Source organism: Ailuropoda melanoleuca, chromosome 1 (assembly GCF_002007445.2).
Source record: "Ailuropoda melanoleuca isolate Jingjing chromosome 1, ASM200744v2, whole genome shotgun sequence".
Lineage (NCBI taxonomy): Eukaryota > Metazoa > Chordata > Mammalia > Carnivora > Ursidae > Ailuropoda > Ailuropoda melanoleuca.
The window spans coordinates 43980807-44006960 of record NC_048218.1 but is presented as its reverse complement, the minus strand read 5'-3'; the positions used below and the strand labels follow the sequence as shown (position 1 = coordinate 44006960).

At 38.1% G+C, this 26154-nt stretch overlaps 1 long non-coding RNA gene across 2 annotated transcripts in view; it reads left to right on the top strand.

Annotated features, from left to right (window-relative positions):
• LOC105240342 overlaps positions 1–23024 on the top strand; it is a 41745-nt gene extending 18721 nt beyond the window's left edge. Inside the window, exons 5-6 of one of the 2 annotated variants that reach the window (XR_004624472.1) lie at positions 20440–20509; positions 21590–23024. This is a non-coding gene — a long non-coding RNA (uncharacterized LOC105240342). The remainder of the gene's footprint in view (positions 1–20439; positions 20510–21589) is intronic. The other variant, XR_002143927.2, reaches the window with a different exon arrangement.
• The last annotated feature ends 3130 nt before the right edge of the window (positions 23025–26154 follow it).

Genomic DNA, 26154 nt, shown 5'->3' with positions numbered 1-26154 from the left:
AGTTAAGCATCCAACTCCTGGTTTCAGCTCAGGTCATGATCTCAGGGTCCTGGGATTGAGCCTCACATCGGGCTCCACACTCAGCAGAGTCTGCTTCAGATTCTCTCTCTCTTCTCTGTTACTCTTCCTGCTCTCTCTTCCCCTCTCACTCTCCCTGCTTGCTTTCCCTGCTCGCTCACCCTCTCTCAAGTAAATAATCTTAAAAAAAAAAAAAAAAAAGGAAAGAGAAGAAAAGAAAGCAAGTAATCTTACAAGTTTGGTAGCAACTAACCACTGAGTTCCCTAGACCCAGCAAAGTCCCCATGGAGATCATTAGAACAAAGTTAGAGTCACCTTAGTCACCGGAAGGCAGACTTTACTCTGACGCTCTTTTAGATATTTTATGAACTGCTTTGCCTGTTGTCTCTTCACCTCTGCTTGGTCTTGGAAAAAGGGGATATAAACAGGTACATCAGACTCTTCATCATAGTAACAGGTCTGGAATGGTGAGAATGGGAACAGAACGGAGGTGAGAGAAGCTGAATTTCAGGACTGGAAATTTTACATGAGCTCATTTCATTATTTCTTTGGTTGTCTAAAAGGGACTTTCTTTGTTCTTTCCTTAATTTGTCCTTTGACTTGCAGAAGGCCCAGGCTGTCTCAAAGAGAAGCCACCCAGATTCTAATATGCTGGTGCTTAATCTTTGACCATTATGGCTTTTTTAGGGATCAGATTTGTGAGCCTGACATGCTCATACTTATTTCCAGTAATCATGTGGACTCCTGGCACAAGTCCAGTATTAATTGACATTTTAAATATCAATCTAAATACATCTACATTAACTCTAAAATACTATATGGGTGAAAAATTATTTATTCAGTCTTCCCACATAGTTGATGCCCATATAGCATTGGGAAACCACCGGAAAAAACTGATTCTCCCTATCATCTCCCAAAGTTTGCAATTGCAGCTCTGAATCATGGGATCACAGCACAGCAAAATCCTAGCCACCAAGTCTCATCTAGTATCAAACCACAAACACGGCCATAACCCCATTACTAAGGATATAGAAGACACATCATCACCCAAATCAGCTGAAGCCTCCCTCACAATGCCTCAAGAACTCATACTAACCATGGTAAAATAAGCATCACTGACGTTCAGCTCAGAAGATGCTGCATAATTAACAGCAACCCGACACGCCTCACAAAGAGGTTTCTGAGCCTGGGATGCCATCTTAGCTTTAGGGAAAACCAGGCATAAAAAGCACTACCCATTAAGGTAGGAGACTTCTTAAATACTAACAGGAAATATAGCCAGCCCACTTCTATCCAGCTAGATGAAATCCCATTCAGCTGAGATTAACAGCAACTAATCTACCAATGAGGATGTTGTTTCTGTGTGAAAGAACCAATCTGACCAAAGAAAAATGGGGGGGAAGGTGCGTAATCCTCCTAACTATCCCAGCAGTGTTCAGCATTTTCCCTCATGTTCACTCTGACAATGATTTGAGAGAGCTGATACATTTCCTGAGTAGGGAAACACTAATAGAATAGATGCATTATATGTAATTTTTTCTTTCTTCAAAAACTATTTATGGCATATCATGCTAGGTCCTATGGGGAATCCAAGAAGACTGACTATGATACATTCTTTGCCTACAAATGATACATCCCCCACCCCATAAGGCCTTAACACACATAATTTGTCTGAAGGCAATTTATGATGAGAGCTCTAAAGTGTCAAAAGCATATTTAGCTGAGAGGATTGGGGCAGATTTTATTCATAAGTTGGCATTTGAACTTGGCCTTGGAGGGTGGGTAAGAATGTAGAGAAACGGAAAGGAAGGCAGGGCGTTCCACCTGGAGAACAGGCACACAGAGGCTTGTAAGGACAAGATAAAATTGTGGCTTCTCCAAACTTCAGTAAGAGTGGGAAATTTTGGGCTCTTTCTTCAAACTGTCTCCGAAAGTCCCTACTTGTCCCATCATACATTTTATTTGCCTCCTTCGAGGGCAGAGACTCTTTTACTTACTTTGGTATTCCCAAAGCCCATCATGAAGTATTTTGTAAATAATAGGTACTAAATCAACATTGACTAAATAAAAATATATTTTATGTGTGCAGCACTGTAAAATTTCCTATAGTCTGGTGGATTCTTAGTTTGAGCCTCAGCCATGTTTAGTTGAACCGATATAAAAGTGACAGGTCACCAACAGTCTATCTCTCTGAGGTGGTGAGGAGGGAGGGCGTCTCCTTAGGGAGAGCTCTTCCTAAGAGAAGTATCCAAGCATTCCAAGTTGGGCCCAGTCACAAAGATAAGGTCATCAAAGGGAAGGCATCATTATCAAAAGTCCTATTATTTGTCACTTAGGTTCCCTGACCCAACATTGCCCTTGCCCCTAATTGAATTCATGCTTTAATCCCAGGGAGGTGCTTTAAGTAGGTGCCTCTCAAACTGTTATTTGAATACAAATCACCTGTGGTTCTTGTTAAAATGTGGATTCTGACTTAGGGACCTGAGATTCTGCATTTCTGATAAGTCCAGATAAGTCCACCAAATGCTGCCAGTCCATGAACCACATTTTGAAGAGCAAGGGTGCCAAGACATGAAACACAAATGGCACTGCTGGGGAGCCCTCTACCGGGAGAGGAGAGGGGGCCTTCCAAGCTGCTGCTCCACACACCGGCCCTGCTTTGGCTTGTCAGCACTTGCAGAGCCTCCATGGCAGCCACAAGATCTGGCCTACCAAGGTTACAGCTGGGGAAGAGGAAAGAAATGAGAGTTGACTGGATGGTCAACTGCTTGTGCTCAGTCTGTGTAAAACACTACCTGAACTCCCAAAAGAATTTGGGGAAACTTTTCAGGAGATTAGGGTCCGGTGTGAACAGGTGGGGAAAAGTGACCAGAGTATCTGGATTAGTAACTGTTAATATAACCCCATCTACAAAACAGTGAATTTGGGAGATAAAGATTTTTACTTCCTGGGAGATAAGATGAGAGTTTGGATATTTCTAGATGATCTACAAGATTTTTCATGTAAACATTCCATGACCTACTATTCCATCTAGGCCTGAACATGGAACTGGATACCTAAGAAGAAAACGTTCCTGTTCTTGTGGGTTAAATACGATGAAGAAACATTACCATCTGATCACTTAAAAGCTACCTCACCAATATACAGGAAAAAAGAGAGAAAAGAAACACATCATCACCATTAGTAACAATTGTGTGAGTATGGGAGCTTTATAGGTGATTTTTTCCCTTTTTTCTATTTTTCATATTTTTTGAAACTTTTATAATCTCTTTCATTTTGAAAAAGAACCTAATAAAACCTTTCTAGAGAATGAACACAATGCTTTTCTCTAATGGAAGCTTCACATACATATTTGTGAACATATTGTTTGTTTCCTAATTATAAATGTAGTATATGATCATTACAAAGTACTCCAAAATTTCAACAATATATAGTGTAGAAAGTGAAAGTCCATGGATAACACCATAGTTCTGATATATACCTTTAAATCTAATTTGATTCATAGCACCACTATTAAATTGGGTCCATGTACCCTCTTCCCTGGGATGTGCTGAAAATACAAAGACACTTTTTTTTTTTAATTAAACAACTCCTCTTAAACTTTTTTTAACCTGATCCAAACTTTCTGTCCATACGGTGTTATTTCATTTTACCATCCCCCTAATGATTAAGGGAAGAACCAAGGATCTCTCTTCTAGACTTAATTCCAACCAAGAAATTTTTATCATCAAAAATAAAATGTCTTTAGTGGAGCATTTATTATTCTCTTTATTATGTTCTTTGTGCACGTTTCTCCTATTAGTTTATAAACCTCATGAGGACAGAGCCTACATCTTAGTCACCTTTTTACCTCCCAGAGCACTGAATACAGTGCCTTGCCCATAGAAAGCACTCAGTGAATTATATTGACCGAACAATTTGAAAGCAAAAAGGAACCTAAAAGCTTAAAGTTGTTGCTGTGAAGAAAGGAACAATGGGCAGAGCCAAATGAGTACTTCCCGCTTTGGAAAAACAGATTTCAAAAATTCCCAAACATCATGTGGGAGGGAGAAAACAGGAATTTCTATGTCATAAGTCTTTGAAAGAAAGGACGATATTTAACAGTCCCAGGCACTGAGGGGATCTTTAAAAAATGGTTATGGATGAAAGAGTAAACAAATGTGGTAATATATCAAATAGCTCAGTAGTAGGCCTTGTAAGCTAAGATTCCCAAATGAGTCTGGTGAGAAGGAGAGAGATGGCATCTACAGAAATCCACATGATGGCACATGTAGCCTGCAACCTCTATGACCAGACTTAGTGTGGCTGTCGCATCCTCCAAAACATGTTTTCTGACTTTGGGTTTCAGCATCCCCACCATTGTGCACCTTGGTGATAGGAATTCTTTTCACACCTTTGTAACTGCTTGCTCACCTGTATGTCTTCTCTACTAGTGTATGAGCTCCTTGAAGACAGACACTTGCGTCATGACTAGGTTTTGCCCTCATCTAGCAAAGATCAGGATACAGCAGGTTTGTCAAAAGATGTCCATTTAGTACGAAAGAGTAAGTAAAATGTCAAATGTTTGAAAGGCAAACATGAAAAGATGGAAGACAAATACATGAGGGGAATGAACATGTAAAAAAAATAACAAGAAATATAAACTTTCATGGGTCTTGGGTGTTAGGTTGTATATATATATACACATATAATTTAGGTATATATAATATAAAAATAGGTATATATATATATATATATATATATATATATATATATAACTTAAATTCAATTAATTAACGTGATGTATATTAGTTTCAGAGGTAGAGGTCAGTGATTCATCAGTCTTGTATAATACCCGGGACTCCTTACATCATTTGCCTTCTTTCAAAGAATCAGCTCCTAGTTTTCGTTGATCTGTTGTACTATTCTTTTGGTTTCTATTTCATTGATTTCTGCTCTAATCTTTATTAATTCTCTTCTCCTGCTGGGTTTAGGCTTTATTTGCTGTTTTTTCTCCAGCTCATTTAGGTGTAGGTTTAGGTTGTGTATTTGAGACCTTTCTGGTTTCTTGAGAAAGGCTTGTATTGCTATATACTTCCCTCTTAGGACCGCCTTGCTGCAATCCAAAGGTTTTGAACAGTTGTATTTTCATTTTCAACTGTTTCCCTGAATTTTTAAAATTCTTCTTTAATTTCCTGGTTCACCCATTCATTCTTTAGTAGGATGTTTTTTATCCTCCATGTATTTGAGATATTTCCAAATTTCCTCTTACGATTGATTTGCAGCTTCAAAGCACTGTTGTCCAGAAAATATGCAGGGAATGATGCCAATCTTTTGGTACTGGTTGAGACCTGATTTTTGACCCAGGATGTGATCTGCTCTGAAGAATGTTCCATGTGCACTCGAGAAGAATATGTATTCTTTTGCTTTAGGATGGAATGCTCTGAATATATCTGTGAAATCCATCTGGTCCAGTGTGGCATGCAAAGCCTTTGTTTCCTTGTTGATCTTCTGCTTAGATGATCTGTCCATTGTGGTGAGGGGGGTTGTTAAAGTCCTATACTATTATTGTATTATTATCAATGTGTTTCTTTAAATTTGTTATTAATTGGTTTACATAATTGGCTGCTCCCATGTTAGGGGCATAAATATTTACAATTGTTAGATCTTCTTGTTGGAGAGACCCTTTAATTATGAAATAGCATCCTTCTTCATCTCTTATTACAGTCTTTGGTTTAAAATCTAATTTTCTGATACAAGAATTGCCACCCCAGCTTTCTTTTGATGTCCATTAGTGTGATAAATCATTTTCCGCCCCCTCACTTTAAATCTGGAGGTGTCTTTGGGTTTAAAATGAGTCTCTTGCAGACAGCATATCGATGGGTCTTTTATCCAAACTGATACCCTGTGTTTTTTGATTGGGGCATTTAGCCCATTTACATTCAGAGTGACTATTGAAAGCTGTGCATTTGTGCTATTGTATTACTTGTAAAGTCTCTCTTTCTGTATATTTTCTCTGTTCCTTTCTGGTTTAAGTTACTTTTGGGCTCTCTCTTCGCTTAAAAGATCCCCTTTAATATTTCTTTTAGGGGTTTAGTGATCACAAATTCCTTTAGTTTCTGTTTGTCCTGGAAGATTTTCTCTCTCCTATTTTGAATGACAGCCTTGCTGGATAAAGTATTCTTGGCTGCCTATTTTTCTCATTTAGCACCCTGAATATATCATGCCAGTCTTTTCTGGCCTGCCAAGTCTCTGTGGTTAGGTCAGCTGCCAGTCCAATGTTTCCACCCTTGTAGGTTATGGATCTCCTGTCCCCAGCTGGTTTCAGGATTTTGTCTTTCTCTCTGAGATTTGCAAGTTTCGCTATTATATGTCTTGGTGTTGACCTATTTTCATTGATTTTGAGGGGGGTTCTCTGTGCCTTCTTGAATGCCCAGTTCCTTCCCCAGATTAGGGAAGTTCTCTGCTATAATATGCTCCAATATACCTCTCTGTCTCTCTCTCTTTCCTCTTCTTCTGGGATCCCAATTATTCTAATATTGTTCCGCTTTATGGTATCACTTATCTCTCGAATACTCCCCTCGTGATCCAGTAGCTGTTTATCTCTTTTTCTCTCAGCTTCTTTATTCTCCATCATTTTGTCTTCTATATCACTAATTCTCTTTTCCGCCTCTTTTATCCCAGGAGTTAGAGCCTACATTTTTTTTATTGCATCTCATTAATAGCCTTTTTCATTTTGACTTGATTAGATTTTATTTCTTTTATTTGTCCAGAAAGAGATTCTCTAGTGTCTTTATGCTTTTTTCAAACTCAGCTAGTATCTTTATATTGTTACTCTAAACTCCAGTTCTGACATCTTACTTACATCCATATTGATTAGGTCCCTGGCAATCAGTACTGCCTCTTGTTCTCTTTTTTGAGGTAAGTTTTTCCGTCTTGTCATTCTGTCCAGAGAATAGATGAACAAGAGAACAAAATACTAAATGGCAACAATGACCCCAGAGAAATATACACTAAGCAAATCAGAAGAGACCCAAAACCAAAAGAAAAAAAATAATAAAATTAAAGAAAAAAGAATATAATCTGGCAGGTCAACAGACTAGATCAATACACTGGATCCTGTGTGTATTTTGGTCTGTTTGTTAGAAAACTAGATCCTAAAACTGTAAAGAAAGAAAAACTTATATATGTACAAAAATAAAATTAAATACAATGAAAAGATAGAATATAATTGTAAAAATGAAAATTAGAAGACAAAAAAAGAGAAATAAAAAAAGAAGGAATATAAATAGACAGGTGTACAGAACAGAGCAAAACACTATATCCTGAGTGTATTTGGTTGGTTTGTTAGAGGAAACTGCATCCCAAAACTGTAAAGAAAGAAAAGCATATATGTATACATACAAAAATAAAATTAAATACAATGAAAAGATAGGATGTAACTGTGAAAATGAAAGTTAAAGATGATTTTAAAAAATAGTTGATAAATAAGAAATTGGCTGAAAATGGAAAGAGAAAACACATTAAAATTGAAAGACTAAAGAATCGTGGGGGGAAGAAACATGAATCCTATGTACTATTTTCCCCTAGCAGGGCAGTTTTACAGTTCTCTATGATTGTTAAACTTGGTCTCAGCTGAATGTTCTTGCTGATCTTCTGGGGCAGGGGCCTGTTTCATTGAATGAATAGAGTTTTACACTTTAATCAGATTTACACATCATAAGTCTGGAAGGCATAATTAGCATGCATAATGACAGATTAACAACCAATAGAATGAACAGGTAAAATCAAATTGGCTGAAGTTAATATGATAAAATGTAATTAAGATGAATAAAAAATCCAGTATTTCAGTTCAGTAATTCAATAATCCCTAAATAGAAAGAGGGAGAGCTTATTGAACAGCAGTTCATGTGAAAAAAGGCTCAGTTAGTTAAGCATCTGCCTTGGGCTTGGGTCATGATCCTGGGGTCCTGGGATTAAACCCCGAGTCAGGCTTCCTGCTCAACGGGGAGTCTGTTTCTCCCTCTCCCTTTCTTTCTGCCCCTCCCCCCACTCATGCGCGCGCTCTCTCTCTCTCTCAAATAAAATCTTTAAAAAAATTTTTTAAAATAAGTTTACCTCAAAACTGTGGACACCCAGGATGACTGGATGATATACCCATAATAGGGTTGATGAGAATGAGGTGATAAATTCCACCAGCACATGACCATGAAGAAACGCACCACAGCAGAATGGTCTGTGTGGCCCTTTTCTCTGAGGCGGTTCTTAGGAAGAGGCTTGTATTGTGAAGGTGCTAGGACTGCCTCTGATACCTGGACAAGAGAATCACCACCATGTGTGCACTTGCAAGAAGCATGATTCCTGCAGAGGAGGCATCTCTAAAGTGTGTCAGTATGAAAAACAGACTCCAGATGATGTAGTTTGTGGAGGAAAGTGAGAAATATTTGTTGATATTCAGCAGGTTGGTCTTGGTCACATTTGAAGGATGGTGTAGATCATGAGGCTACTATGAAAGACAAACTGGGGACCCATGAGGAGAAGAAATGGAAGACGTAACTGGTGGATTTCTGTTTAAATTTGGCCAACCAGGAGATGCTGGGGCTAATGACCATGGCCTGGAGTATGTCCAAAAGCAGGTGCTGCAGATGGAGAGGCCCCTTAACATGTTGTTCATGTTGAAAAACACCTTACGTTTGAAGTCATTCTGACAATTCAGTGACTCAAAAGTTCTTGGTGAAGACACCAAGGACAGTATTGTGAAGGGCATCACTCTGTGGATGAGGGCCACGTAGCAGGTGGTCAGGTAGGTGGCCTTAGGCCTGAGATCCAGAAGGAGTGGAAGAGAAGTAGAAAAGTTTTGGCTGAGTCCAATACCAGCTTGGAAAAAAAGGCATTTTTTGTTTATAGTAACATAAGTGGAAAGTGACCATCTTAATGGAAAAGAGGAAACATTCTGTATCTCAGAAAAAAAAATCAAGATTAACACTGCCATTATAATTTTAATTTTACCTATTTATTCTCAATTAACTCTACCTCATGTAAATTTTTACTACAGACTTGGCATGAGTCTAGTCACCATATAATTTCATATATTTCAAACACCAACACATCCATAATCATGCCCCTATAGGGTGCACATTATCTGTGCTCCTACAGCATCTGGGGCTCACTCTTTAGGAAGTGTGTCTTTACTTTCTGAATTCTTTATTGATTCATAACCCAGTATATTGTTGCACATATAAAAATAAATCATGGGTATTTGTACAAATGAACTCAATAAATTTTACATTAATGGGAAAAGAATCAACACATTCCCTCCAACATTTTTTGGTGAAAGTAATGTTCTGTTGAATCTATCCCACATCACGTTACTTTGATACATTTTCTTTTTGTCCATCCTCCACATTTATGTACCCTTGTAATTACTTAGGGCCCATCCCTCTAATGCAAGATAATCCCCCTATCATAAAGTTAGCTGATTATTAACCTTGAGTCCCTCCTCTTCTTAACTCCCTTTTATCATATTACCATCAAGGGTTTTTGGTTTGGGATGTGGACACCTTTTACTAACTGCATCTCCTAAAAATGATCCTGGCTCTCTCCTGGTTTAGTTTCCATACCAGAGACCCCTTATGTAAACTATCTTCATTTCAGGGGAAGATCGCAAATACCCTCAATTTTCAAGAGGACAAGCAAACACATTTAATTTTACGTATGGACTCTTATATTGAGAAAATGAAAATATAGTAAAAAATATAATATTTGACAAATAATAAATAATCCTGTGTACCATATATTTGAAATTTGTTCTTTTGTCCTCCAGATATACTATTTTTTTTCTAAACTGTTCCCTCCAGGCTGCAACTTTACTACATATAATTCTAGTACGAGTATGCGAAATTATAGTTTTCAAAATAAATTAGTTTTTTGACTGAATAAGTAACTGTACACAAACTTAATATATTATAAGGAAAATATAAATATAAACCATCCATTTTCAACAGGCTCAAGGAATAGCAATAATCAGGCATTGTGATTTGATATGATAATGGAGGTAGACATAAATATACTTAATAGAAAATAAAATGCATAGGTAATAGAAATCCATTAATATTTTAGACTGCTTATTTTCCCTGGAGACATAATCACAAGTGCCAAAAACTTATATGTACAGTCATGGTAATACTGCTTCTGTAGCTTTGATGGACAAATGTTGATTTGTGGTCCTTAACTTAAATGCACATTTCAGTGAAAAAATATGAATAATATTTTTGAATAATTCCCCTTGCCCACCAAAAAACAACCTGGCCATCTTCCAACAGAAGGCAGATTGTGATCTCCCAGAAGAGACTTTAGGGTCTTATTATATGAAATTATACTGTAATCACTCTTCTTGAAAGGAGAGTGCACCATTGAATGAACTTACACACACACACACACACACACACACACACTATCATCAACACCACCAACACCCCACCATCACCACCAGCAATAAAAACTTCTAAAGGGGGATCTGTAGTTTGGACAACACATTTCTTGATCAGCATCCCTGNTTTTTTTTTTTAAAGATTTTATTTATTTATCTGACAGAGATAGACAGCCAGCGAGAGAGGGGACACAAGCAGGGGGAGTGGGANTTTTTGAATAATTCCCCTTGCCCACCAAAAAACAACCTGGCCATCTTCCAACAGAAGGCAGATTGTGATCTCCCAGAAGAGACTTTAGGGTCTTATTATATGAAATTATACTGTAATCACTCTTCTTGAAAGGAGAGTGCACCATTGAATGAACTTACACACACACACACACACACACACACACACTATCATCAACACCACCAACACCCCACCATCACCACCAGCAATAAAAACTTCTAAAGGGGGATCTGTAGTTTGGACAACACATTTCTTGATCAGCATCCCTGAACAGCTAGAGCAACCAGACCGCTGGGGGGAAAAATGCTCGGTATTTAGTGTGAAAGCCCTGGCTGTCTGTTATTTAGAGGAACATGTGTTTGCTTTAGGAACGTGATTTTGGCTCACTATGACTCAGTGGCTGTAACAACTGCTGACCCAACAGCCAGCCCCAACAGGTCTTTCTGCTGAGAGAGTGTCATGAGGGATTAGGCTGGGATGTTGGGAATAGGGTTATGGAAGGTTAGTATTTATAATCCGTGAAGATCATTGGTAAGGGCTAACGTGGTGACTGGCAATAACAGGAATACAATCCTAAACCAAGTGGGGAAGAGAAGTATTTTGAAATAATCGGACTTTTTGTTTCTCCCATCTGCCTTTTCTCTAAGGCATCTAGATTAATGGATGAAATTTATAAGTTAATTTTCATTTTCCTGTACTTTTATTATCTTTATTCTCACAGCCTGGGCCCGAATAGGAGATTTGAAATTGATGAGAAAATGTATAAGCTGTCTTGTACTGCGGTTGAGAATGCAGGCTTTGCCAGAGCCCGCATGGGTTTGCATCCCGTCTTTGCCACTTGACTCAGTTAAACGCACTTCTCTAGGCACTGGGAATGTAGCAGTAAACAAAAAAGACAAAATCTCCGCCTTCAGGAAAATATTTAGTAGCTTTAGGACATTATTCTGTAACTCAGCTTCCTCCTCAATGGGAACTCTGAAGGAACCTACTTCTTCGGCATATTTTAAGCCTTAACTGAGTTAATATACACAAAATGCTTACTCCAGAGTTTAGCACATAGAAAGCATTTCATAATTTTTAACTATTACATTTAAGACCTTACTTTCCGGGGGTGGGAGTCGATGTTGTTAACTTGTATTTTTGTAAAGTGTAACACACGCTCTTGTACCTGGGTCTTCTTCTCTGGCTCTGCTTTCCGGGGGAATCCAAACTGACATAGCCGTTCTTGGGTGGTGTGTGTTCCAGGCATCTTCTCCCACTCAGTCACTTGCATTTCACTTTTTAAATAGGATCTTTTAATGAAAAGAAGTTCTTAATTTTAATGTACACCAATTTCTCAATCTTATGCTAAATGTTTTTTGTGTCCTAGTTATGAAATTCTTCACCACCCTAAAAACATGAAGATGTTCTTCTATATTTTCCTCCAAAATTTCATTTATTTTTGGAGTTATAGTCCACCTGGGATTGATTTTGTGTATGGTAAGAGGTGAAGGAAGTTTCTTCTTTTTTACATAGGGATGCCAGGTTGACTGTAGTAGGCAGAATGATGGCCTTGCAAAGATGTCCATGTCCTAATCACGGAGATTTCCATGGCAAAGGGGACTTTGCAGATGTGACTTTGAGATGGGGAGACTATCTTGGGTTTTCTGATCGGGACCCATTTAATCAAATGGGTCACTAAACCAGGAGAACTTTTCCAGGCTGTGGTCAGAGAGAGATGTGACTTCGAACGTATTATCAGAGAAATGCAACATTGCTGGCTTTGAAAATGGAGGAAAAGGACCATGAGTCAATGTGGAACAATGAGTTGGGAACACTGGAAGCTTCTAGAACCTGAGCACAGCAAGGAAATGGATTTTCTCTTAGAGTCTCCAGAGAATAACACAGCCTTGCCAATACTTTGATTTATCTCACTGAGACTCGTGTTGGATTTCTTACATAAAGAACCATAAGATAATAAAGTTATGTTGTTTTAAGATAAGTCTGTGGTTATCTGTTATGACAGCTATACAAGATTAATGCATGCACCCAGCACTATTTATGGAAAAGACCATCTTTTACCTGCTTTTCTACAACTCTACTTTTGTCATAATTGTGTGTTCATCCAAGCATTATCTGTTTCTGCATTTTTTATTTTGTGCCAGTGGGTTTTTTGTCCATTTTTGTGCAAGTACTACGCTCCTTTAGCTTATATTGCTTTTTGATACTTTAAAAATAATTTAATAATTCCTCTAAATAATTGTAGATTTACATGCAGTTGTAAGAAATAACACAGAGAGATTCTATGTACTCTTTACCCAGTTCCTTTCAATGGTAACATCTTGCAGAGCTATAGTATAATATTACAATCAGGACTTTACATTACAATCCACCAATCTTACTCAGATTCCCGTTTTACTTGTGTCATGTGTATTAGTTCTTTTTTTTTTTTTTTTTATTTGTTTTATANTTTTTTTTTGTATTAGTTCTATACGATTTTATCTCATCTGTAGCTCCTGTATCTACCACCATACTCAAAATACAGAACAGTTGCATCACCACAAAAATTCCTCCTGTTGCCCTTTTATAAGCAAAACTTTTCCCCTTCTATCCTCTTCCTGCTCACTATCCCTAACTTATAGTAAGCCCTAACATTTCCTATTTCTAAAATTTTTATTTTTAAAAATTTTATATAAATCAAATAAGTCATATAGTAATAAATCTTTAGGGATTGGCTTTTCTCACTCAGCATAATTCCTTGGAGATTCATCCAAGTTGTTTTATATATAAGTACTGTAGTTCATTCTTTTTTGTTGCTGGGTAGTATTCCATAGTATAGACACGTCACATTTTGTTTAACATTCACACACTGTTTCAGTTTTGGATCATCATGAATAAAACTGCTACAAACATGTATGTATAGATTTTTGTGCGAATATAAGTTTTCATTTCTCTGGGATAAATGTCCATGAGCACAATTGCTGGATCATCTGGGGCCATTGTGTCTAGTTTTATAAGAAAGTGCCAAACTATTTCTCAGTGTGGCAGTACCAAAGAGGTGTGTTTTTTTTAAATCAGAAATAAATGTAAAAGTTTATCAAATGCCTTTATCTTCACCTGTTTAGATGATTTTATGATTTTTCTCCTTTATTCTGTTACTGTGGTGAATTACGTTGCTTAATCTTTGAATTTAAAGGAACCTTACGTTCTCAGCTAAATGTAACTTGTTCAGGATGGATTATCCCTTCTTTTTTTTTTTTAAGGTTCTATTTATTTATTTGGGGGGGGAGAAATAGCACAAGTTGGGGGGAGGGGCAGAGGGAGAGAGAGAAGCAGACTCCCTTTTGAGCATGGAGGCTGATGCGGGACTCAACCCCAGGACCCTGGGATTATGACCTGAGCCAAAGTCAGACACTTAACTGACTGAGTCACCCAGGCACCCCAGGATGGATTATTCTTACTACGTATTTTTGGATTTTGTTAATGTTTTGCTCTGAATTTTTGCCTCTGTGTTGATTAGTGTAGTTGTCTTGAAATTTTCCTTTCTCATGACATCCTTGCTGGGTTTTGGTATCAGGGTTATGCTGCCTCACAGAATGAGTTAGGAAATATTTCTACTTTTTGAAATATTATATGAAGGAATTTGTGTGAGATCAGTGTTACTTCTTCTTAACTATTTGGTAATATTCACTGCTGAAGTCTACTGGGCCTGGAATATTTTGTGGAAAGGTTTTAAATTTTGGATTAAGTAATTAGAGATTTATTCTTATTTTTTATTCTTTTGTCATATTTGGAAAGTTGTATTGATTTTGATGTTGTCAATTCCATAGAAATGTTCAAATCCATTGGCATAAATGTGTTTGGAATTGTATAGAACACTATCTTTATTTTTATTTATTTTTAAAGATTTTATTTATTTATTTGACAGAGAGACAGCCAGCGAGAGAGGGAACACAAGCAGGGGGAGTGGGAAAGGAAGAAGCAGGCTCCCAGCGGACGAGCCCAATCCGGGGCTTGATCCCAGCACTCTGGGATCACGCCCTGAGCTGAAGGCCGACACTTAACGACTGAGCCACACAGGCGCCCCTAGAACCCTATCTTTATTGTCTGTTTAGTTTGTCTGTTTTTTATTCCCTTTATTATCTGTTTGTACTCTCTCTTATTTTTTCTTTATCAATCTCACCAGGGATTTATTTTTTTCAAGGAAACAACTTCGGGTTTGTACATCTTTTCAGTTGAATTTTGTTTTTTCTGTTTCATCATTCTGTGCATGATCATTATGATTTCCTTCTTTCTGCTTTCTTTAGAATTAACTTGCTTTTTTTTTTCATTTTAGACAAGAATGCTTAGCTAGTTCATTTTCTGCCTGTTTTCTTTTCTCATATTTGTATCCAAGGCTATAAAGTCCACTCTAAGCACCCCTTCGAGTGCATCCCACAGACTTGGTTATACCACATTTTCATGTTCTTTCAATTCAAACTATTCCTGACTGCTATTGTATTTAATCCTCGACCAATGGGTTATTTAAAAATGAATTACATACCGGGGTGCCTGGGTGGCTCAGTTGGTTGAGCATCCAACTCTTGGTTTCGGCCCACTCATGATCTTAGGGTAATGAGATCAAGGCCCATGTCTGGCTCTGTGCTCAGCAGGGGATCTGCTGGATATTCTCTCCCTCTTCTCCTCCCTCTGCCCCTCTCCCTGCTCTCTCCCTTTCTCTAAAATAAATAAATAAATCTTTAAAAAAGTATTAAACCACGAAATACATGCCTTCCAAATCCGTGATGATTTTCTAGTCATGGCTTATGATTCATCTGTAGCCCAGTTGCATTTGGGCTGCATTTTCTGTACGATACCAATCATTTGTAAGCTTGTGGAGACTTGCTTTTATGACCCAGGATAAGATCAACTCTTGTAAATAATAACTGTTCACTTGCTTTTCTGTTGTTAAATTCCGTGTTTTGTATGTGTGAGTTAAGTCATGTTTATTAGTTGTATTGTTTAAATATTTTTTAACTTTACTAAGTTTTATGATTGTTCTATCAGTAACCAGGAGAAGTGTATCAACAGCTCCCTCTCTATATATACATTATTTTCACTTGAGGGTCTATTATTTCTGTTTTATAAAATGTGATGTTTTGTAAGTGCATACTGCTATATCTTCGTGGTAAACTGGCTGTTTCATCATTATGAAGTATCCCTTTTTAACCCTAGTAATACTTTTTGCCTTAAAATCATTTTGTTGATATCAATTTAGCTATATAAGTGTTTGTATGTTATGATTTTGTCCATCTTTTAACTTTTTAAAAAAGATTTTATTTATTTATTTGAGAAAGAGAGAACACAGAGGGAGAGGGAGAAGCAGACTCCCACTGAGCAGAGAGCCCAACTCGGGGCTTGATCCCAGGACTCTGAGATCATAACCTGAGCCGAAGGCAGATGCTTAACCAACTGAGCCACGCAGGCACCACCATCTTTTAACTTTTCTCTATGTTTATAATTAAGATCTACCTACTATTAGAAGCCTATAGTTGTTGTGTTTTATTTTTAAAATCCAGTCTGAGGAGCAGCTGGTTGGCTCAGTTAGTACAGCATGTGACTCTTGACCTTGAGGTCATGAGAGTTCAGGCTCCACATTTGGTGTGAAGCCTACTTAAAATTAAAAAAAAAAAATCTGGTCTGAAAATTATTTTTTTCTTCGGGGCATTTATATTTACTGTGAGTACCAATATACTTGAGTTTAAATCTACTATATTAATATACAGTTTTTATATGTCATGCCTGTTTCTTTTCTCTCTTTTCTGCCTTCTTTTGGATTGATTTCATTATTATTACTGCTCCATTTAATGTTCTATTAGTTAAGGTATACCCAAATTTCTAACCTGTAGAAAGTGGGATATAATAAATGGTGCTGTTTTAAGCCATTAAATTTGTGCTAATTTATTATATAGCAATAGAAACTAATGCATTCTCCTTCATACCTGAAGGGTATTTTGCTGGATGAAGAATTTTAAATTGGCAATATTTATTTTTCAGAACTCTGTAAATCATTCGAGTGTGTCTTGGATGCCATTATTTATATTACTAAGTCAGCCTCCAGTAGAATTATTGCTCTCGTGAAGATAATCTCAATAATTCTTGTTCTTTTTAAAGATTTTCTCTTTCATTTTCATCAATTTACCTTGATGTACCTAGATTTTTTTTTCTTTAATCCTAAAGAGAACTCATAGGACTTTTGAATTCTTCTTAAGTGGATTTACATTTATCTGGGGAGTGTCTAGAACTACTAGCAGGGCAAGTTCACTTTGATATAGTATCAGGGAGTAAGATATCATGCGACTAGGCTAAATCTTGATCTCTATACTCTTACCGTTTAGCCTTTGGGGCATTTATTATGGCCCCCCACTCCCTACCTCCCTTCCTTGATTAGCCCTATTATCCATTTTTTGTCCTCCATCCAGATGAGGGTATTAAAATCTCTGCCCAACTTTTTATTCATCTCTTCCATAGTTGGTATATACCCTTAGGACAAAAGTGACCAAACTGGTAGGCTCATCTGTACTGCACCACCCTTATTCTTTCCTTCCTTTACTCAGTCTTGGCCCTAATGAGCTTCACTGCCTTGTTAGCTCTCCAATACCTACAAGTAGATTTTTTGAAAAAAGTTTGTCTAAATTTTCTGGGGCAACTGGTCAAAATTATTCTGTCTGCCATTACCAGAAGTTGAAAATTCATTATGGATTTTAAGGAACATAAACCACTGCAGCTGTCTTTCAACTTACTGTGGTCCCTATTGTAGGCTACTGTTTTTAAATCAGTTCCTAGCAAGAGTGTTAGATCCTTAGATGTTTTAATGAACACTTAATCAATGTTAATCTAATTTTAAAGAAGAATTCATTGGTCACTTACAATATGTGTCATCTAGGTGAGGTCTTTTTGGAAATAAGAGAATCTAAAACTAATTTCATGCTATTAGGTGTGTAAGAAACAGGAAACAAACAAACAAAAGTTCAATACAATGAGGTATTACATCACCCCGTTAGGATATGTATAATAAAAGTGTCCTTCATAAGAACAATAGTAAGAATGAAGTGAGTTCATTTATTCTTGGACCAAAATTAGCAAGTTCATCTCATCATTTGCAGAGTAACAATGGGAAGAATAGGAACTGATGAGCTTGTAGAGAGTGTTTTGGGAAACTTCATGTTGATTCATATGAATAATATTGTCATAAATATGATGATCATATACTCTGAACCTCAAATTTGAACACATTATCTGATAACGTAGAGTGTATTATGAGATTGCTCTGGAAAATCCAGGGACTGTAGTCACAGTAAACATGAGCGTTATGACACCCTAAATCAGGATCCTGCTACACACCAGGTGTGCTGGTACTTCTCCCACCTGTACTCATGGCTGGTATTAAGGCAATTGCGACATTCTTCACTGCTGAGTGTGATATGGCCACACGACCAGTTAGCTGGAGTTGGCCCTAATCAACAAGAAACCTCTATCATCTGGTTTACAGGTAGTCTTCGTGACTTCTTGATCAGTTGGCACCATGTAGAAATGATTAAGCCAATTGGCCAGTGGGGCAAAAAGTTTATTTGAAATACAACAAGTATGTGTACAGATTGCTCAAACCTACCCTTTGCTACTCTCTCTCTTTTTTTTTTTTTATTCACGTGGAAGCAAGCTAGTCACATGGAAGACACTTAAACTGAATCTTTAGTGAACCTAAAGGTCTGAATGGTTTTCATCTCTTCTTCTGTTTGGCTAGGGTTCTCATCCCCAAAGAGCTTGTTGTCTAGTAAGAGGGAAAAAATTATAAACAGCTATGGCGCATGGTGGAATGTGAACAAATTCTGTGAGAATGACTAAGGTATTCACAGAAAGGAGCATTGCCCTTCAAGATGAATACATATATCCGTTTTGCAGTTTGTTTTCTATTTTTCTCATCTGTTTCTGTTTCTCTGTTCCTCCTTGAATTAATAAAAAAAAATTTAGTATTCTATCTTAATTTCTCTATTGCTGCTGTACCTCTTTGGTTTTTTAACTGGTATTCTAGTGATTACATTATTCATCCTTAAATCATCACAATCTATTTGGAGTTAATATAGTGATACTTCATGTAAAGTTAAGAACATTACAACAGCAGAATCCCGTATACTTCCTCCCTCATCCTTTGTGCTATTGTTGTCATATGTTTTATATACACATATGTTAAAAACCGATAGTTCAATGTTACTTTTGCTTTAAGCAGTTAGTTTCTTTTTTAAATTAAGAAATAAAAGTAGTCTTTGATAGTCTAATCGTGATTAATTCTTTCAGGTTTTACTTATCTGGAATTGTTTTTATTTTATCCTCATTTTTGAGGAAGATTTTCATTGGATATAGACTTCTGGGTTGATAGATTTTTTTTCTTTTGGAACTTTAATATATGCTCTCATTGTCTTACGGTCTCCATTAGAAGTCAGCCATTTTTCAGATATTTTTCTTTCTGTATGAAATATGCCTTTTGTCTTTGGAGATTTTCTCTTTATTTGGTGCTCATTAGTTTGACTATAGTATTCCAAGGTGTGGTTTGCTTTGTATTTATCCTACTAAATATTTACTGAGCTTCTTATATTTGTGAACTGATGTTTTGGACCAAATTTGGGAAATTTGGGCCATTATTTCCTCAAATGTTTTTTTCTGCCAATGTCCTCCCTTCTCCCTCCCCACTTCTCTCCCTCTGACTACAAAGATATATAACTTTTTGATATTGTCTCACAAACTGAGCCTCACTGAGGCTCTGTTCAACCTTATTTCAGTAATTTTTTCTCCATTGTTTACTTTCTATTGAATTTGAATTATCAATAGCTAATTTCTATTGATTTGTCTTCAAGTTAATAATTTTTTTTCTAAAAATCTTCAGTCAGTTGGTAAGCCTATCCATTGAATTTTTTCATTTCAGATATTGCACTTTCCAGTTCTAGCATTTCCACTTGAATAACATGGGTTAATTTCAGCTGGTCTGGATTGACCAAATGCTGATCTACAGAGACTTACCCTTGGTCAATGCTATAGAATTTATTATTTACAGATCCAAGATGTTCTTTAACCATCTAGAGGTGAAACAGTCATGAGAAACAAACACCTCTGCTGTGAATGTCTAAGGGAAAGAATTCTAACAATTTTGTAACCAAAGCCAAACTATAGTACTGGATATTGGTGTCTAACTCATTTTCTACTTTGATTCTTAACAAATGAGTTAACTTCCACATTAATGAAAGTTATCTATGTTAACTATGAAACTAATAGTAAGTCCAGAATGAAAAGAAAGGCAGAGGAGATGGGAAGAAATAAAAAATAAGAGAGCCCAGAATTAGAGTGGATTCTAAAAGAAAAGAGGGAAAGATACCTAAAGAAAAATTTAACCTCTTTCAAATTTTTATTACTTTGGTCTTTTAGAGGGGCACCTGGATGGCTCAGTTGGTTAAGCGTCTGCCTTCAGCTCAGGTCATGATCCCAGGCTCCTGGGATTGAGCCCCACATGGGGCTCACTGCTCAGCTGGGAGCCTGCTTCTCCCTCTCTCTCTGCCTCTCCCCCCTGCTCATGCTTTCTCACTCTCTCTCTCAAATAAATAAATAAAATCTTAAAAAAAATTCTTTTGGTCGATTAGAAATCCATGCCAGAGAAGAAACTAACCATTTTCAAGTAATTGCTATCAGGCAACTGTGCTAAACAGCTAACATATCTTATTTCCTTTTATTCATATAAAAACACTGAGAAATCTTTCTTATTATCTGTACTTTATAGGTGAAGAACAGAGGTTCAGTGAGATAAATTAAGAATAGAAGTTGCTAAGCCCAATAATGAACTGAATCAGGTGGGTACACACTTTCCAGACCAGGTAAATTTTGAGTTTGATTTTGAACATAGAAAAGAAAGTAAGAAAGGTTGTGTGGAGTGTTCCAATTGGGTGGGGGCCACCAAATGTGGGGTGTCCCGTTGGGTGGGGGCGGGTGGCCAGGGCGGTGAAAGAATTCATCCAAGGCAGAACAAAAGAGATAGAAGCTTATTGAATACACCACTGCAAGGGAGTGGCGGGCAGGACAGCAAAGGAGAGACTGCGTGCCACAAGGCAGTGGGGAGAGGTCGCACTTATAGGGCAGAGTGAAGGAGTATGGGGATGTATGGAATTTTCCCTTTTTTTGTAATCTTAAGAACTGTGCCTGGTTGTAACTGGTCGGTTAGAGTCTATGACTATTTTGAGGTGGGTCGCTTTATGAGCCCTGTTTGTATTCTGTTCAGTGGTCACTGTGGGCCCTTTGGCCTTGCTCTCGTTTCCATTGCTCAAGCCTGTTGCCTAAAAGCAGCCTCTACAGGTTGGAACTGTGTAATGTTTCTCCCATGAATTATCAGGAAATTGCCATGTTGTTTTCTGTCTAAACTACTGACCTTCACGGTGTCCGGCGGGAAATGCGCCTCTATGTTTAACTGGTAATGACCTTTCATGGATGTTTGATAATGCCAGGGATGATGATGACTAATGGCTGGGAGGGCTGAAGGTCTCCACTTCAATGCAGGACTATAGTTCAAAGCTTGCTTTGATTCTCTCTAGACAGAGAATCAGCTTTGTTACATTCAACAAATTCCAGGCAGGAAACATCAAAGTTCCAAAGTTTGTATCCCTTCCTCTTGGAAATCCTTCTCCGGATCTAAGTTAAACCTTCTTCTCACCACTCACACATTCCAATTTGCCTTTCTTCTTGACTCACTGATCCAACTCCAAAGAAACCATTAACCAAACTCCATTCTCTACCATGAATTTGTTTAGTACCTTCAGTTTTCTTTCTGTGCATCCCCCCGCTGTCTTTGCACTCAAATAATTAGTACCTCTCTGGGGCTCATTTTTGTCCTCCATAAAATGGAAGAATTGGTTTAATCATAATCTCTGCTTCTCTAGGTTCTAGGGGTTCAAAGAATTAAGTCACACAAGAGGATGTGGGAAGTATGACAACCAGGAGAGGCATTGCCAACCAGAAATCTCCTTCAATAGAAGAAGTTCTGCTTTCTGTCCACATATTAATGGAACTTTTTCATAGGATTTCATTTCAAGGGATCTGATACTAAAACAAATTTGAAAACCATTGGATTGAGTTGCATCTCAAACAGTCTAAGATAATACCCTACCATTCTTCCATCTGAACAACTCTAACAGAGGAAGAGCTGTTTTATCTATTTACATTTTACATGTTTTCAGAGACTTAGAATCAGATAGGTTTCCAGGAGACTTAGAGACTAGATACAAAGCTTGGCTGAGTGCACAGGCAGGAACTGATCTTGCAGAGCAGCCCCAGGGATAAATTCCTTTCTCCTGAAATCATCTAGTCACTCCTCAGGTATTAAAAGATGCAGGTAGCTATTCTCCCTGGCACTGCTGACCCTGCTAATTTGACAGTAGGCGAACAGTGTTGGTGAATTCCAGGCAGGGTCAAGGGGGAGACTGTCACCTTAGCTCTCCCATCCTCCCCTCTCCTCTCCTGCACTCCTGCGCCCCCCACCCCCACCCCATGGCAGCTCTTCCCATTCTGGCTGGGGATGAGTCAGATCTAATGATCTCTTAGATCGGTCATTTCAAAGTTGCCATGATTCCCAGAAATCTGCCCACTGTCTACAGGATCACCAAGTGAGATGAGGAATTATCTCACTTCTCAGCTTCTGGTGGCGTGGAGAGCAGTCCAGTTTTTCCCTGGTGACTGCATAGCTCACAGGAGTCCTATTTGCAGGATCTGCTGCCTCGAAACCCAGGGAGCGTGCCGAATGGGAACTGTGTATACTGTGTAGGGTATGTAAATCATAGGGTGGAGTGGAGAGAGAGTGCTTTATTACAAACTTGACTCTATTCTGAGCTCCGGAGAAGAAAGGATTTATAAGGTTCAAATTGTTATTATTAGAGTCACTGATGTGAATAATACTGATGCTTTCTGGAGACTCTCCCTTAGAACGAAAAGGAGCAGCGTTACAACTGCCTGAGCTCCTCTGTCCAACTGCCTCCTGCCTCACCCCTCACATTCCATCCCCCACTCTGCTTGCAGAAGCGGATATATCTCAAATGTAAATCTAATCATGCCACCCTCAGTCTCAGTGTCTTCAAAGGATTTCCACTGACTTCTGAATAAAGTACAAGTCCTTTAGCAGAACATGCAAAGACTGGTCTTGTTTTGTTCCATTCATCTGCACCTTTTGTTCTTGCCATTCCATTACCACTCAGCTGAGGGTCAGGACCTGGAGTCTTAGCCTGGCTGCAGAGTAACAGAAGAATATATATTTTTCTTTTAAGAGTAGTCATGTGTTCCTCAAATCTTCCCACAACAAAATCAATGAACATCTTTATTAAAAATTACACTTGTAAAAGTTGAAAATAGAGCTACCCTATGACCCAGCAATTCCAATACTAGGTATTTACCCCAAAGATACAGATGTGGTGAAAAGAAGGGGCACATGCACCCCAGTGTTCATAGCAGCAATGTCCACAATAGCCAAACTGTGGAAAGAGCCCAGAAGTCCATCAACAGATGAATGGATAAAGAAGATGTGGTATATAAGTACAATGGAATATTACTCAGCCATCAGAAAGGATGATTACCCAACATTTGCATCAACATGTATGGAACTGGAGGAGATTACGCTAAGTGAAATAAGTCAAGCAGAGAAAGACAATTATCATATGGTTTCACTCATATGTGGAACATAAGGAATAGCAGGGAGATCATTAGGAGAAGGAAGGGAAAAATGAAGGGGGGGAGAACAGAGCGGGAGACGAACCATGACAGACTCTAGACTCCAGGAAACAAACTGAGGGTTTCAGAAGGGAGGTGGTGGGGGGATGGGGTAACTGGGTGATGGCTATCAAGGAGGGCACATGTTGTGATGGGCACTGGGTGTTATTTGCAACTGATGAATTGTTGAACACTACATCAAAAACTAATGATATATTATATGTTGGCTAACTGAACATGGTAAAAAAAAACAAGGAAGAAAATAATGCTTGTAATAATAGAGTGAATATTTATTGCCAGGCACTAGGTTGTATGTTCTAAGTTAACTCATTTAATCATTCATTATAACAACCCTAAAAGGTAAGTGCTCACTTGCTTGCTTTCCTTCTTTCTTTCTTTCTTACCCTTTTATTTATTTATTTATTTATTTATTTATTTATTTTTTATTTCTAACGTCATCTGATTGATGAGAAACAGCACAGAGGTGAAATAATTGTTCACTTTCACAAGCAGCAAAGGCGGGTTTCAAATCCTGGCAGTCAGGCTCCACAAGCCATTCTCTTTACCATGCTTCCATACCATCTCTCATTAAAAATGCAGATTCATGGGCCCCTCCATGGCCCAGAGGTATACATTTTAAACAAAATCCCAAGGTGATTCTTCTATGCACTGGTTTGAAAACCATTACTGTAAATTTTGTTCAAACAGAAAATAGTAGATGAGTGCCCTCTGGTGTATACACCGAGCATTACACATTTGTTGGTGTTGAATCAGATCTTTTATCATTTTGTACAAAATAGCCGAATTTCATGATGTACAGATTTTAAGGGCTGTATTAGGATAAATTATTTCCATGCCAATGTCTTAACTTATGAATGCTACCTTAAATTGATTTTTGTCACAAAAGTATTCTATAAATATTGCCAGTAACTGTCTCTATCATCAGACCTCAACAGCTCCTGGGAATTCAGTTTAAATATTGGAAGGTTCCGATCCAACAAGCCCGTTTGTTAGGAATGAAGGTTCGTATCCTTAGTGCACAGTAGGTGATGACTGGGAAACACCACACCCACTCTGTGCAAGGGGCAGATTTTACTCATCCTATTTGCAGTGGCTTCGTTACATCATTAATTGTCCTCAGTAGGTCCTACTCAGTTTATTATGTCAGAAGAGGATTAGACTCAGGTCCTTCTGCTTTCCTCTTGTCCTCTTTAAAAATAAGTTGGAAGGGAGGAGAGCCCATTCACTATTTAGTATGATGTGTAAAAATCCCCTGTTTACTATGTTAGTCTATTGCTTATTCCCAAACAGGAAGCCATCTATGTATTTTTTAGTTTAGAGTTAAGTGTCTGTAACAAAAAGACTCTAAAATGTAATGGTTAAAACAAGATTGGGGCGCCTGGGTGGCACAGCGGTTAAGCGTCTGCCTTCGGCTCAGGGCGTGATCCCGGCGTTATGGGATCGAGCCCCACATCAGGCTCCTCCGCTATGAGCCTGCTTCTTCCTCTACCACTCCCCCTGCTTGTGTTCCCTCTCTCACTGGCTGTCTCTATCTCTGTCAAATAAATAAATAAAATCTTAAAAAAAAAAAAAAAAACAAGATTGACTTTATCCTCTCTGAGACAACTGTCCAGAGATAGCAGTCTATACAGTGAAACTCTGACACTCACACTCAACACACAGATTCCATTTCTCGGTTCAAAACATCTGCTCCACTTCCTGCCCTTGCATCTGTATCCCAGGCAGTGGAGAAGGGGCCAGGGAAGAGCATATCCATTCCTTCTAGGGACAAACCCAGAAGTGGCAGATGACAGCTTTACTCACAACCCACTGGCCAGAATTTGGTCATAAGCCCTAAGAGAGGATGGGAATATAGTCCTTAGTGAGGCAGCTACCTGGCCCGTGAAACCTGGAGTACCATTATTAAAGGAAGACAGGGAACATGGATGGTTAGCAGTTGTCTCTACCACAAACCACTGCCTCTATTTGGATATTTCTTATGTTATTCTCTAAGCAGCCAGTTCTTTACAGAAAATAGTCAAGAAAATAAGTCTCAAGTATTTCAAGAATGCCAGTTAATAAAATGACAGAATTTTTACAGAGATGCTGCAAGCTGAACCTTGTTTGCTTTGCCTTATGGTTCCTTCATGGTAGAGATTTCTAAATTATAGATCTAGATGACTGGTTTCAAAGTAAATACAGGCAGTCCTTGTACTGCGTGGTTTCAGTATGCACAAATTACAGTTAGTTACCATGGTTTAGTTAAAATATCACCAGCTCCCCCAACAACACGGTTCAAATTTCAGTTACCACGTTATATAACTGTGGGTGATTGCACAAAGTACAAACATTCTGCTAGCCCTCTAGTCCACAAATAACAACATAAATAACAGGTGCCAAAAAGGTTCACTGACCAATCACATTACTTCTCTCTATGTCTGTCGGTGATTGGTCACTGCATGCCTGTTACTCAGTTGAAGTGTGGAGCTATGTTGCTTCCTTGTCTCTCAGCAATAAGCCCACGTGACATTTTACAAAAGTGGATAAAGGAAAGAGGTAACGGGCCACCAAAGATGAAAGTGTAGTGAAGAAACAAAACGTGGTAACACTGGAAGTGAAATTCTAATTGAATATATTTGAAATTATAGAGGAAAGAGCTGACTATGGAAATTTCATTACTGCCACATTTTGAAACAGATATTCAGCCACAGGACCTGTATAAGTCAGGGTTCTCCAGAGAAACAGAGCC